The sequence below is a fragment of the Chrysemys picta genome, chromosome 4 (assembly GCF_011386835.1).
Source record: "Chrysemys picta bellii isolate R12L10 chromosome 4, ASM1138683v2, whole genome shotgun sequence".
In the NCBI taxonomy this organism is placed as follows: Eukaryota; Metazoa; Chordata; order Testudines; family Emydidae; genus Chrysemys; species Chrysemys picta.
The window spans coordinates 125071299-125083412 of record NC_088794.1 but is presented as its reverse complement, the minus strand read 5'-3'; the positions used below and the strand labels follow the sequence as shown (position 1 = coordinate 125083412).

At 44.9% G+C, this 12114-nt stretch overlaps 1 protein-coding gene across 8 annotated transcripts in view; it reads left to right on the top strand.

The window, feature by feature from the left end:
* The window catches only part of PPP4R3A (protein phosphatase 4 regulatory subunit 3A), an 80088-nt gene that overhangs the window by 41409 nt on the left and 26565 nt on the right, over positions 1 to 12114 (top strand). The window contains exon 1 of one of the 8 annotated variants that reach the window (XM_065593514.1): positions 3872 to 3954. The exons of the other annotated variants lie outside the window; for them this stretch is intronic. The gene's annotated coding sequence lies outside the window, so the exon portion shown is untranslated. Of the gene's footprint in view, positions 1 to 3871; positions 3955 to 12114 lie in introns of those variants that run through there. 8 annotated transcript variants of the gene reach the window in all.

The following is a 12114-nucleotide window of genomic DNA, read 5'->3' as shown; positions in this document are numbered from 1 at the left end:
TGCAATTAAAATGTGAACTTTAGACTTATTACTGTAGAACTTATGTAAATGTAACAAACTACATTAGTACCTTATTGAGCACAGTTGAATTGAAGTTAGCAAGGTGTATTGAGCATTCTTACCCAGTTGTTAAGCCTTTACTTGTTAAGACTCCAGCCTCTGTAACTAAGAATGAATCTGCCCTAAATCTTTTCATGATTTTATGCCAGGGTAGAATTTTTCTAAAGGTTGAGGCAGCTCAGACAAGTTGTTTGAAAGATGCACGTTAAAAAAAATAGTGGTGACTTAGTTTCTTAAACATGTTCCTAATTATTTTGGCTCATAATTGCAAAATGGTTTTGCCTAGAAACTCCCCATCTGTTCTAATGTGTGTCTTGTTTTGAATTTGTGCATTTGTTGAAAAAGTTTTAATGGAGAAATTTAGATATTAAAAACAATTTATTCATGGTGTTCTTACCCACACACATTGCTTAAGTATTCACACCGAACTCTATGAACTGGGCAGAAGTATCAACTTTGTGTAGCACAGTGAGTGCTATAAGGCTTTCATCAGAGCCAGGCAGCATTGGTAAGGCGCACAGATGTGTATTTTATTAATATGTAGTCAGTGGATGCCAGCTTCTTAAACCAAACAAAAGCAAGAAGGATGGAGATAATGGTCGTTTTCCTGGTAACTATGTAGTCTGAAGAAGTGAGCACAGTGCTAAACGTTTCTGCAGACTTGCTGTGACCGGGGTCCTAGTGGGGGCCAGCTATGGTCACTCAATTAGGATGAAAAAATGGGGCAGCCAAACCCCAAAAAGCTAGTGAATATTCCAGTACTTAGATTTACCAAGCCAGCGTAAAACAGCTTCTTTATTACCTTACTGGTTACTCAGAAGTCCAAACAACACAGTTCCCTTAAAGTGATCCAGCCTCAGGCCTCCATCCAGGTACCCATGTCAAAATTTCTGTAAATCTTATTTCATCATATAAAAGAAAAGGTTTTACCAGTCCCAAAGGATTGGACACATTACCTCTCAGGTTAATGAAAGTTTCAGATCTTACCCAAATACACGCTACAGCAATTCTTATTAACTAAACTAAAATTTATTCAAAAATGAGAGTATGGTTAAAGAAATCAATGTACATACAGACATGAGTTCAATTCATTTAGGTGCAGATTCATAGCAGAGATGGTGAGCTTTGTAGTTGCAAAGAGTTCTTTCAGAAATAGTTAATAGTCCAATGTCCAAATATCGTATTCAGGGCATACCAGCAATACTGGTACCTCAGTCTTGTGAGTCAAACTTCCCCTGATGAATCCTAAGCAGATCTGAGATGACAGAATCAGGATCCAAGGATCTTTTATACAATTTCGTGTCTTTTGACAAGTTGGAGTTCCTCAGGGAACAAAAGGTAATTAGGATGACTTTGAAGGAGGTACATAACCGGTACTTAGCTATACGAATTAACATAAGGACATTTGTTTGTTCCTCCATCATTCACAGTACATTTCAAAGAGAGATGAATACCAAGATATCCCATGTTTACAGTTTATTTAAATGCTAGGATCTTCTTTTGACCTCTGAATTATCAGAAGACAGCATAGACAAGGGACTGTTGATCACATTGTCGATCCTACTCCTACTATGTATTTACACAAAAACAAATATCATCTCCCCACATGTCTTTTGAGGGTTATTTATTTTGCAGGATATCTAACCCTTTCTAGCAATGCGTCACACTTGCCTTATCATTTTAAGTGTAGTTTATTTAGATGAGCCTCGAAACACCCTGTTGAATATCGTTACCCCCATAACAGATGGGGAAACTGTGGCTGAAAGATTAAAATTACTTGCCCATAGTTACATGGGCATCTCAAATCCAGGTCTCCTGATTTCTAGTCGATCTAACTCACTAGACTACGATGCTCCCCAGCTGAATCACTTGATCTCTGAATGTGTTTTCCTGTAGAATGGGGAGAATGATATATGGCCTAAATTTTCAAAAGTTGACTAATAATCTTGGGGTGGCCAGCTTGAAACACTTTAAAGGCCTGATCTTCAGAAAGTTCTCAGCACCCACCCTCTGAAAAATGCCCATTTAGGTGCCTTATGTTAGGCATCCAGGCTCATTAGTCACTTTGAAAATCTTGGCCTCTTTGTCCACCTCACAGGTGCTTACCCTCCCCCACCCATTCCCATCTTACTTATTACAAAACTGGAATACTGTTTGCTGATGGTCATTTGCTGACCCAACAAACATCAACCACTGACTCCAAGTTACATGAATTGGATAAGCTTTGGGGAGGAAATTTGGGCAAGAGGAGTTAGTACTGCAACAGTCTCAAGCAGCACGCCATGCATCACGTGTGCAGCTGTCAGAAATAGGAGTAGTATCTGTTGTACAGGATGAAGAAGTTGATAGAATAATAGCAAACTAGTTTCTTCTCTACTGTTGGTTTTTGGCTTTAGTCAATGGTGATAGTGTATTGCATGTGGAGTATGGTTGAGGAACTTGTATGCAGGGGGCACAATGAGGCTGGAGTCTTGGTTCTGACATTGACTTACTATATGACCTTGGATAAGTCACTTGAACCCCTCCTTACTTCTGTTTCTGTTGTCTGTAAATGAGAATAATGCTTATCAACCTCACAGTGGGGCTGTGAGGATTAATGATTTACCTTAAACACACAAACTTGAGTCCTATTAATTGCCCTCTGCAGCTTTGAAAAGCAGAGAGCAGCACTACAGAGCAGAAAAAACACCCTTCACTATATCCTAGCTCTTCTGACTTCCACAAAGTACCAAGAGGAAGGGAAAATTCTCAGGTATATAAATTGGGAAGGATTAGAAAATGGAAGATGTTTGGCAGAAACATCAAATACTGCTTCTATCTGGAGAAAATAAAAGAAGGTAAACAGAATAGTAATGGATGTTTTACACTGTGCTAGAGGGAATGGCTTATTTGGTACATTTTTAAAAAGCTTGAAAAATTTACCAAACATTACTAGCCCAAAGTTTAAACCTACTAACCTGGCTTAAATACAGCTGTGCCTCAAGCCATGCCCCTCCCAAACTGTGTTATCTGAGATTTTAAAACAACAAAAGGCTTTTGAACAGTTAAACTTATCAGGGTGGCAGTCCACCCCCAATAAATTAATTTATGCTGCCCTTTCCTCTTCTTCCCACGCATAGTAAAAAGGTTTGGCGCAGTGTTTTTTAAATTTCTTTTTTCTTTGTGTGAGATCAAAGACTCTGAGATGAAATTTTAAAACCAACAAAGCTGTCTTTTCACTCTCATCTCTTATATCTCCTCCATAGTTCAGTTTACATCTTGATTGATTGATTGACTCATTCATTCCACTGCTCCACACTCTTTCTTGCTTCCCTTCCCTACTCTGGGAGAGGAGAAAAGGCAGTGGTGGAGCTAAATGAGGTATAGTTTATGGTGGAGATAAATATGGGATCTGGCTTGAATGAAGGAAAAAATATTGCTATTCACTAGCCACTTGGAGCAGCAGTAGGATAGATGGGAGAGGGCTGCTTTCCCATCTATCCTACAGCTGTGCCAAGTGGCCAGTGAATAGGAATATTTGAAGCCCTCCTTCCCACCACAGCTGCTGTGGCTTATAGTCTGAAGGCTAGCCTTTCTTCTTCTCCCTTTCTCTTTCATTCTCTCTCTGTAAAATGAATGACTACTCTAGCTCAAGTTTAAAAAACATACATGAGTATAGTCTCTCCCACTTTAATTTCTCTTCCACTAATGTACCTCCCTCATTCTTTTCTAACCTGATTTTTATAAGGTACATACGTCCTCAAGCTGCTCACCTCTGGGATTCTTGACTCCTTCTGTCCTATCCTGTTAAAGTAGCAGTGGCGCTTGGACTGCTATTCTCCTTTCCTTTCCTCCTGAGAAATAGCATACAGCTCCCTGGTTCCACTCACCAGGCAAAATTACTGCTCAGCCTGGGTGAGTAAGTTTTTTTTTTTTGTTTTTTTTTTTTTTTTATGCCTTATAAAAATCAGGTTAGAAATATTTACCTGGAGATACAGTCTGGTTAGGGTTGCATTAGCAAGGCAAAATAAATGAGTTCCATGAAGTTTACTTTGGATTTTTTTAGACAGGACTTTAAAACTGAAGGTCTGTCTGCTCTATGTGAATATAAAAGCCCATTGTTTGTTAGAGTAGAGGCTTGTCACAATGTAACTGAACAAAATTTTCCTTTCTGACTGTTGTTAATCCTGTGTATTAGTTGGTGGTTGCTGTCCATTGTGGAAGCCATTGTAGTTAGTAGAGTGTCTGGTTCTCTCTCTCCTTTCCATCTCACCACTTCCTGATGGAGACTGGTGCTGCTGGGGACTGGGGTCTTTTTATAAGCTACCTTTTAATTGAAGAGACCCCTGGACTTGATGTTTGGGGTGCTTCATGATCGTCCAGTGGGAGCGAAGGATGGGGGGTGCTGCGTGCTTGGCTGTCTTCTGTGGACCATGGTAGTGCTTGTGGTGGTGATACTGCTGCTGTTGATTGTAGGTCAACTTTGGACAAGTCTGGGCCCAATGAAGGTGGGCTATACAGGAGCAAAATGGTTCTGCTTTAAGTTTAAATCAGGAATGGGCAAACTACGGCCCACGGGCCAGATCTGGCCTGCGGGATTGGCACCCCTGTGGCGCTGCGGGCCCCATGCCGCTGCTGGAAGCAGCTGGCACCACGTCAATGTGGCCCCTGGGGCAGAGGGTTCCCCCCCACCCCCCGCAGCTCCCATTGGCCAGAAATGGGGAACTGTGGCCAATGGGAGCTTTGGGGGAAGTGCCCACAGGGGAGGGCAGCACACAGAGCCCTCTGCCTCTCCCCCCACGTGTCCTCCTCCCCCCTCCCCCCCCAGGCCGCAGGGACATGGTGCTGGCGACTTCCGGGAGCGGCGCGGCCAGGGCAGGCAGAGCAGAGCGCCTGTCTTAGTCCTGCTGTGCGCCGCTGCCACCCCAGAGCCACTCCAGGTAAGCAGCACTGGGCCGGAGCCCGCACCCCGAACACCTTCTGCACCCTGCACCACAACCCCCTGCCCTGAGCCCCTTGACGCACCTCTCCTGCACCCAACCCCCTGCCCCGAGCCCCCTCCTGCACTCCGCACCCCCTCCTGTACCGTAACTCCCTTCCCTAAGTCCCCTCATGCACCCTGCACACCACCTGCGCCCCAACCCCCTTCCCTGAGCCCCTTCTCACACCCCACCACTCCCTCCCACACCCCAGCCCCACACGCATGGCCCTGCATACAATTTCCCCACCCAGATGTGGCCCTCAAGCCAAAAAATTTGCCCACCTCTGGTTTAAATACATGAAGTTATTTAGAATGTATGGCATTATACACTCCATCCACAACATCTGTGCCTCTTCTCTTGCCACCTGTGCCTTTCTTCCCTGACATAACCCTGCCGTTCACACCAGACTCGGACTGACTGTGACGAGGAGCCTGGGGTGGGTGGGAAGGGCCTGGCTGGAGTGGACAGAGGTAGAAGGGAATCAGGCTTAGGGGGAACAGGAGCTCAAGAGTCCACTAGAGCAGTGGTTTTCAAACTTTTTTTCTGGTGACTCAGTTGAAGAAAATTGTTGATGCCCACGACCCAATGGAGCTGGGGATGAGGGGTTTGGGGTGTGGGAGGGGCTCAGGGCTGGGGCAGAGGGTTGGGGTGCAGGGGTGAGGGCTGTGGGGTGGGGCCAGGAATGAGGGGTTCAGGGTGTAGGAGGGGGCTCTGGGGCAGGGGGTTGGGTTGCGGGAGGGGGTCAGGGCTGGGGGTGCAGGCTCTGGGGTGGGGCTGGGGATGAGGGGTCTGGGGTGTAGGAGGGGGCTCCGGGTTTGCGGGAGGCTCAGGGCTGGGGCAGGAGGTTGGGGTGCAGGAGAGGTTATGGGCTGGGGGTGCAGGTTCTGGGGTGGGGCCATGGATGAGGGGTTTGGGTGCAGGAAGGGACTCAGGGCTGGGGCAGGGAATTGGGGCACAGGGTTGGGGTGCGGGCTTACCTTGGACAGCTCCTGGTCAGTGGCACAGCGGGGGTGCTAAGGCAGTTTGTTGCCTATCCTGGCACCGTGGACCATGCTGCGCCCCGGAAGCAGCCAGCAGCAGGTCCGGCTCCTAGGCAGAGGCGCGCAAGCGGCTCCACACAGCTCTCGCCTGCAGGCACTACCCCCCTTCCTCCCAGCTCACATTGGCCGGTTCCCAGCCAATGGGAGTGTGGAGCTGGTGCTCTGGGCGGGGGCAGCGCGTGGAGCCACTTGGCCCCCCCCACCTAGGAGCCAGACCTGCTGCTGGCTGCTTCCAGGGCACAGCATGGTGTCAGAACAGGTAGAGACTAGCCTTAGCTGGGCGGCACCGCCGATGGGACTTGTAACAGCCCAGTTGCTAGTGCTGACAAGAGCCACGACCAAGTGCCTTACGTTCTGCGACTCAGTACTGGGTCACGACTCGCAGTTTGAAAACCACTGGACAGTGCATGCTATTCTACAGAATGTGGAATGGAACCCTAGATTCTTGAGTCTCAGTATTCCTCTGCTGTCAGAAAATATTTGTGGAACCAAGTGGCAAATTGTGTCTCATCCCCCTCTAGTGGCTGGTCTACACAGAGGATAACTTACTGCTACTATCAATTACTCCATTAGCTCATGTGGCCCTGCAGATGACCTATGTCAGTATCAGTATTATGCCACCCGATAGAATTTTGGTTTTTTTTCCAGTTTTTCTTTTTTAAAAACCTAAGACATTGCACATATAAAAGTATTAGGGCTATCAGACAATTTAAAAAAATAATCGGGAGATTAAAAAAAAGTTGCATTTAATCACGGTTTTAATTGGACTGTTAAACAATAGAATACCAATTTAAATGTATTAAATATTTTTGCATGTATTTCTACATTTACAAAATATATTGATTTCAATTACAACACAGAATAGAGTGTACAGTGCTCACTTTATTTTTTATTACAAATATTTGCACTGTAAAAAAGATAAATAGTATTTTTTCAGTTCACCTCATACAAGTAATGTAGTGCAGTCTCTTTATCATGAAAGTGCTACTTACAATTGTAGGGTTATTTTTTTACATAATGGCACTCAAAAACAAAACAATGTAAAACTTGAGCCAAAAGTCCACTCAGTCCTATTTTTTGTTCAGCCAATCGCTAAGACAAACAAGTTTGTTTACATTTACAAGTGATAATGCTGCCCGATTCTTATTTACAATGTCACCTGAAAGTGAGAACAGGCATTTGCATTGCACTATTGTAATATAAAGTGAGCACTGTACACTTTGTATTCTGTGTTGTAATTGAAATTAATATATTTTGAAAATATAGAAAAATTTCCAAAATATAATAATAAATGGAAATTGGTATTCTATTGTTGTTTAACGGTGCGATTAAAACTGATTAATAGCAACTTTTTTTTAATCTAGTTAATTTGTTTTGTGTTAATCGGTTGAATTAACTGCGATTGACAGCCCTAGTTGCAAAGTCAAGCATTCAAAGGTGAAAAAATGCCAGAATTAAGATTGCCCCCATGTGCATATACATTATAATACAGTATTTATTTACATGATGAGGCCTCAGCTGTGCCCAGTTCTGGGTGCCACAGTTTATGAAAGATGTGGACAAATTGGAGAGAGAGTCTAGAGGAGAGCAACAAAAATGATAAAAGGTTTAGAAAGATTATAAAAACTGGTCACATTTAGTCTTCAGAAAAGAAGACTGAGGGGGACTTGATAACACTCTTCAAATATTTTAAAGGCTGCTGCAAAGAGGACTGTGATCAGTTGTTCTCTATGTCCACTGAAGAGGTAATGGGTTTAATCTGAAGCAAAGGAGATTTAGGTTAGAGGAAAAACTTGCTAACTATAAGGGTAGTTAAACTATGGAATAGGCTTCCAAGGGAGGTTGTGGAATCACCGGCACTGGACGTTTTTTTTAAGAATAGATTAGATAAACACCCAGCAAGGGTTTACTTTGTCATTCATCAGCACAGGGGGCTGGACTTGATGACTTCTGGAAGTCCCTTCCAGCCCTGCGTTTCTATGATTCTGTAGTATTTTGTTCCACAGACCCTTGCTTCATTCAATGAATTGGATAGATCTGTGTGTAGTGAAAGAGGCTGTAGTCTGTAGGACTGCTCCCTTATTTGTTGCAGAAATTGGAAGGTGTGTAGTGAATAAGGTAGGGTGTTAGCAACTCGGTGGCAGGGAGAGATGTGATTTTTGGACAAGTCATTCAAACCAAACTTTTTTTTTTTTTATAGGTGAGCATTAGTTGTGTTCTTTGTTTTCTGGATGCTTTACCTGGGGTCTGATGTGAAAAAGAGCACTGAATCTGAAGTCAGTGTGCTTTGAACACACAAGTCATATAAAGCTAAGTACTCTCAAAAATAGATTGTTGGGGTGTCAAACTGAACTCTCAAAAGTAGTGGACACTTTTGACTTTTATCTCTCTGTTCTTCAGTTTCCCCATCTGTAAAACTCAGATGATAACGTCACCTCATCTCATTGGTGTGAGAATAAATTCATTCATGTTTGTGACGCAGTCTTCTACTATTGTGATGAATGCCATTGTAAATGGATGCATCTATTTTATAGTGCCCCTTCAGGCCAACTGTGGCTCTTCTGAGGCATGACTCAGTTTCTCTTTAAATCAGGCTCCCTTTTAATAAAGTCCACATAGACCAGATGTTGCAAACATTCCTCCTTTTGGGGTCCAATTTGGTACATCCAGTGCAAAGTCTTTCAAAAGAAAATTTAGACCTTCAAAAACTTCATCCCAGTTTCAGCTGAGCCCATCCCCCCTCTAAGGGCCTGTCCTCTCTGTAACAATTCAGTTCTTCCACCCCAATCCCAAATTGGGTGCACTCCCTCCTCCCCGGGGGCCTGTCTTCCTGCTCTCCAAGCACCTCTTGCTTGAAGTTTGGTCTTCTCCACAGGCCTTTCTGGTTGCTGCCTTTCCCCTGTTGACTCAGGGCCATGCAGAAACATCCTTACTCCCTGCAGTGTCTGCAAGAATCCCTCAGCACCTGCAGCTGACTCCCCTTCTATAAGGCCCAGGTGCCTTCCTTTATACCCAATTGGGCATCAGCTAATCTGTCCAAGTGCACTGGACCCTGCTCCCTTCCTTGCAGGGAGCAGTCATCCTGTCACAGCCATAAAAAAGCCACTGGGGAAATTAATACAGTACTGTCTTCCAAGCAGGGTTTGAATGATTTGCGTAGGACCACAAGCTGAACAATGAGAATAAAACAAAATATTAAACAGCAGCTCAATCACTGAGTATGGTGAACCCTGGGCACTGTCTAGGAAGGAGTATGGCAAAAAGGGATCTAGGGGTTATAGTGGACCACAAGCTAAATATGAGTCAACAGTGTGATGCTGTTGCAAAAAAAGCAAACGTGATTCTGGGATGTATTAACAGGTGTGTTGTGAGCAAGACACAAGAAGTCATTCCGCTCTACTCTGCTCTGGTTAGGCCTCAGCTGGAGTATTGTGTCCAGTTCTGGGCACCGCATTTCAAGAAAGATGTGGAGAAATTGGAAAGGGTCCATAGAAAAGCAACAAGAATGATTAAAGGTCTTGAGAACATGACCTATGAAGGAAGGCTGAAAGAATTGGGTTTGTTTAGTTTGGAAAAGACTGAGAGGGGACATAATAGCAGTTTTCAGGTATCTAAAAGGGTGTCATAAGGAGGAAGGAGAAAACTTGTTCACCTTAGCCTCTAAGGATAGAACAAGAAGCAATGGGCTTAAACTGCAGCAAGGGAGGTCTAGGTTGGACATTAGGAAAAAGTTCCTAACTGTCAGGGTGGTTAAACACTGGAATAAATTACCTAGGGAGGTTGTGGAATCTCCATCTCTGGAGATATTTAAGAGTAGGTTAGATAAATGTCTATCAGGGATGGTCTAGACAGTATTTGGTCCTGCCATGCGGGCAGGGGACTGGACTCGATGACCTCTCGAGGTCCCTTCTAGTCCTTGAATCTATGAATTCTGTGGAAAATATGGTATGTGATCATGTAATTAATGACCATATCATATGCACAAGGGAGCTGGATTAAGGTTGCATGAGCAACTTTAATTATGGTATTTCCTTCCTCACTTTTGAGTACTTGACTTTGTAACCTTAACACTCTTTTAACATAGTTTTGTGCATGTGTATTTATATGTATAAATATGTAAACTTTATGCAGTTCTCATTTTTTAGTGTTATGAGGGTGCCAGCAGCATAGAAAGGGTGCTTGTTGAATTGTGTACATATTTTATAAACATAATTATTTTGTTAAAAAAACGTGTGTAAGTAAAATAGATTTGGTGCTCTTTATTGAGAGAGAAAAAAATGATGCAATATTTATTTACATTTATGTAATCATGAGTTTCAAACTGGTCATGCGCAACCAAGCACTCCCATTATATAAGTAAAGTGACAAAAGAGGCTGTTTTTTGTCTCCTCCATGTTTCCATCCACAATCTTGTATTTCTTTGCAAATAGATTTTGACAGCTATTCAAAAATTGTCCAGTTACGCCAGCCCAGAGAGTGGGTAGCTGGACTTTGCCATTCTAGAAAGTAGTTATAAGACTACCTTTCTTTATTCTGGGCCTGCATAGAGGAATATTGGTAGAAACAAGCTGAACAGATAAGGTATTAGCATTTGAATGGCTGCCAAATTTGCCGAGGTAATAATACAGGACTGGTGGTATGATGGGACCTTGGCTGTACAGTAACTCCCCACTTAATGTCCTCTCGCTTAACATTGTTTTGATCTTATGTCCCTGCTCAATTACAGAACATGCTCCATTTAAAGTTGTGCAGTGCTTCATTATAATGTTGTTTGGCTGCCTGCTTTGTCCACAGCTGGCAGCCCCCCCACCAGCTCCCGTATGCGCCGCCCCTCCCCCCCTCCCAGTGCCTCCTGCCTGCTGGCAGACCCCATGGATCAGCATCTTCTCCCTCCTCCCCCGCCTCCTGCCTGCGGCAATCAGCTGGCTTGTGGCATTCAGGAGGGAGGGGGCAGGAGCGAGGACTTGGCGCGCAGGCTCCCCCTGCCTCCTGAACGCCGCAAACCAGCTGATTGCCGTGGGCAGGAGGCAGGGGGGATTCTGCGCATGGAGTCCTCGCTCCTCCCCCCTCCCTCCTGACCACAGCAATCAGTTGGCTTGCATTGTTTAGGGGGGAGGAGCGAGGACGTGGCGCACCTCCCCCCTCTTTCCCCTGCCTCTTGCTCATGGCAGTCAGCTGGCTTACGGTGTTCAGGAGGCAGGGGAGGGAAGAGGAGCCCGCATGCCATGTACTCGCTCCTCTCTCCCCTCCCCCCACCCCCTGCCTCCTGAACGCTGCAAGCCAGCTGATTGCCGCGGGCAGGAGGCGGGGGGAGGGAGGAGCGAGGATGCAGCGTGCGGAGTAAAGGGGGTGAAGAAGAGGCGGGTTAAGGGTGGGGGCTTGGGGGAAGGGGTGGAGTGGGTGGGCCAAGGGTTGAAGCCCACCGCCCCTGGTGCTTGCAGAGAAGGGGAAGCTGCCTCTGTGCAACGTGCTTCTCCTAGTCTACAGCACCTTCAACCTCCTTGCCTGCCTCATTGTCTCCAGTGCCAGTGGGCTGTGCCTGTGTGGGGTCAGGTGGAGCACCTCCCAACTATAGTACTGTACTGTATGGCAAAAAATAAATTTCCCTGGAATCTAATCCCCTATTTACATTCATTCTTATGGGGAAATTGGATTTGCTTAACATTGTTTCACTTAGTCGCATTTTTCAGGAACATAACTACAGCGTTAAGTGAGGAGTTACTGTATTATTTATGCGTTGATACAACAATAATATTTGGCAGTTATGTAGTGTGGTGGGGCAATGCCAGCCCCGCCCGGGGGGAGGTGGGCTCCAGCGGGGGTGGGTACAGGGCAGGGTTCCAGCGTGCAGGGATCAGTCAGGGCTTGGGTGAGCGGGGACACCAGTCTTGTGTGGTGGGTAGGCAGGACTATACGGTTGGAAGAATTAGATTTTTATCAGTAAGTGTCAGTTTCACCACACAAACTGATAAAAAGTATTTCCGTAGATGATGACCAAAATGTACAGATACACAAAGTAAGAAGAATGCTCCTTGGATTTAAGGCTATTTACT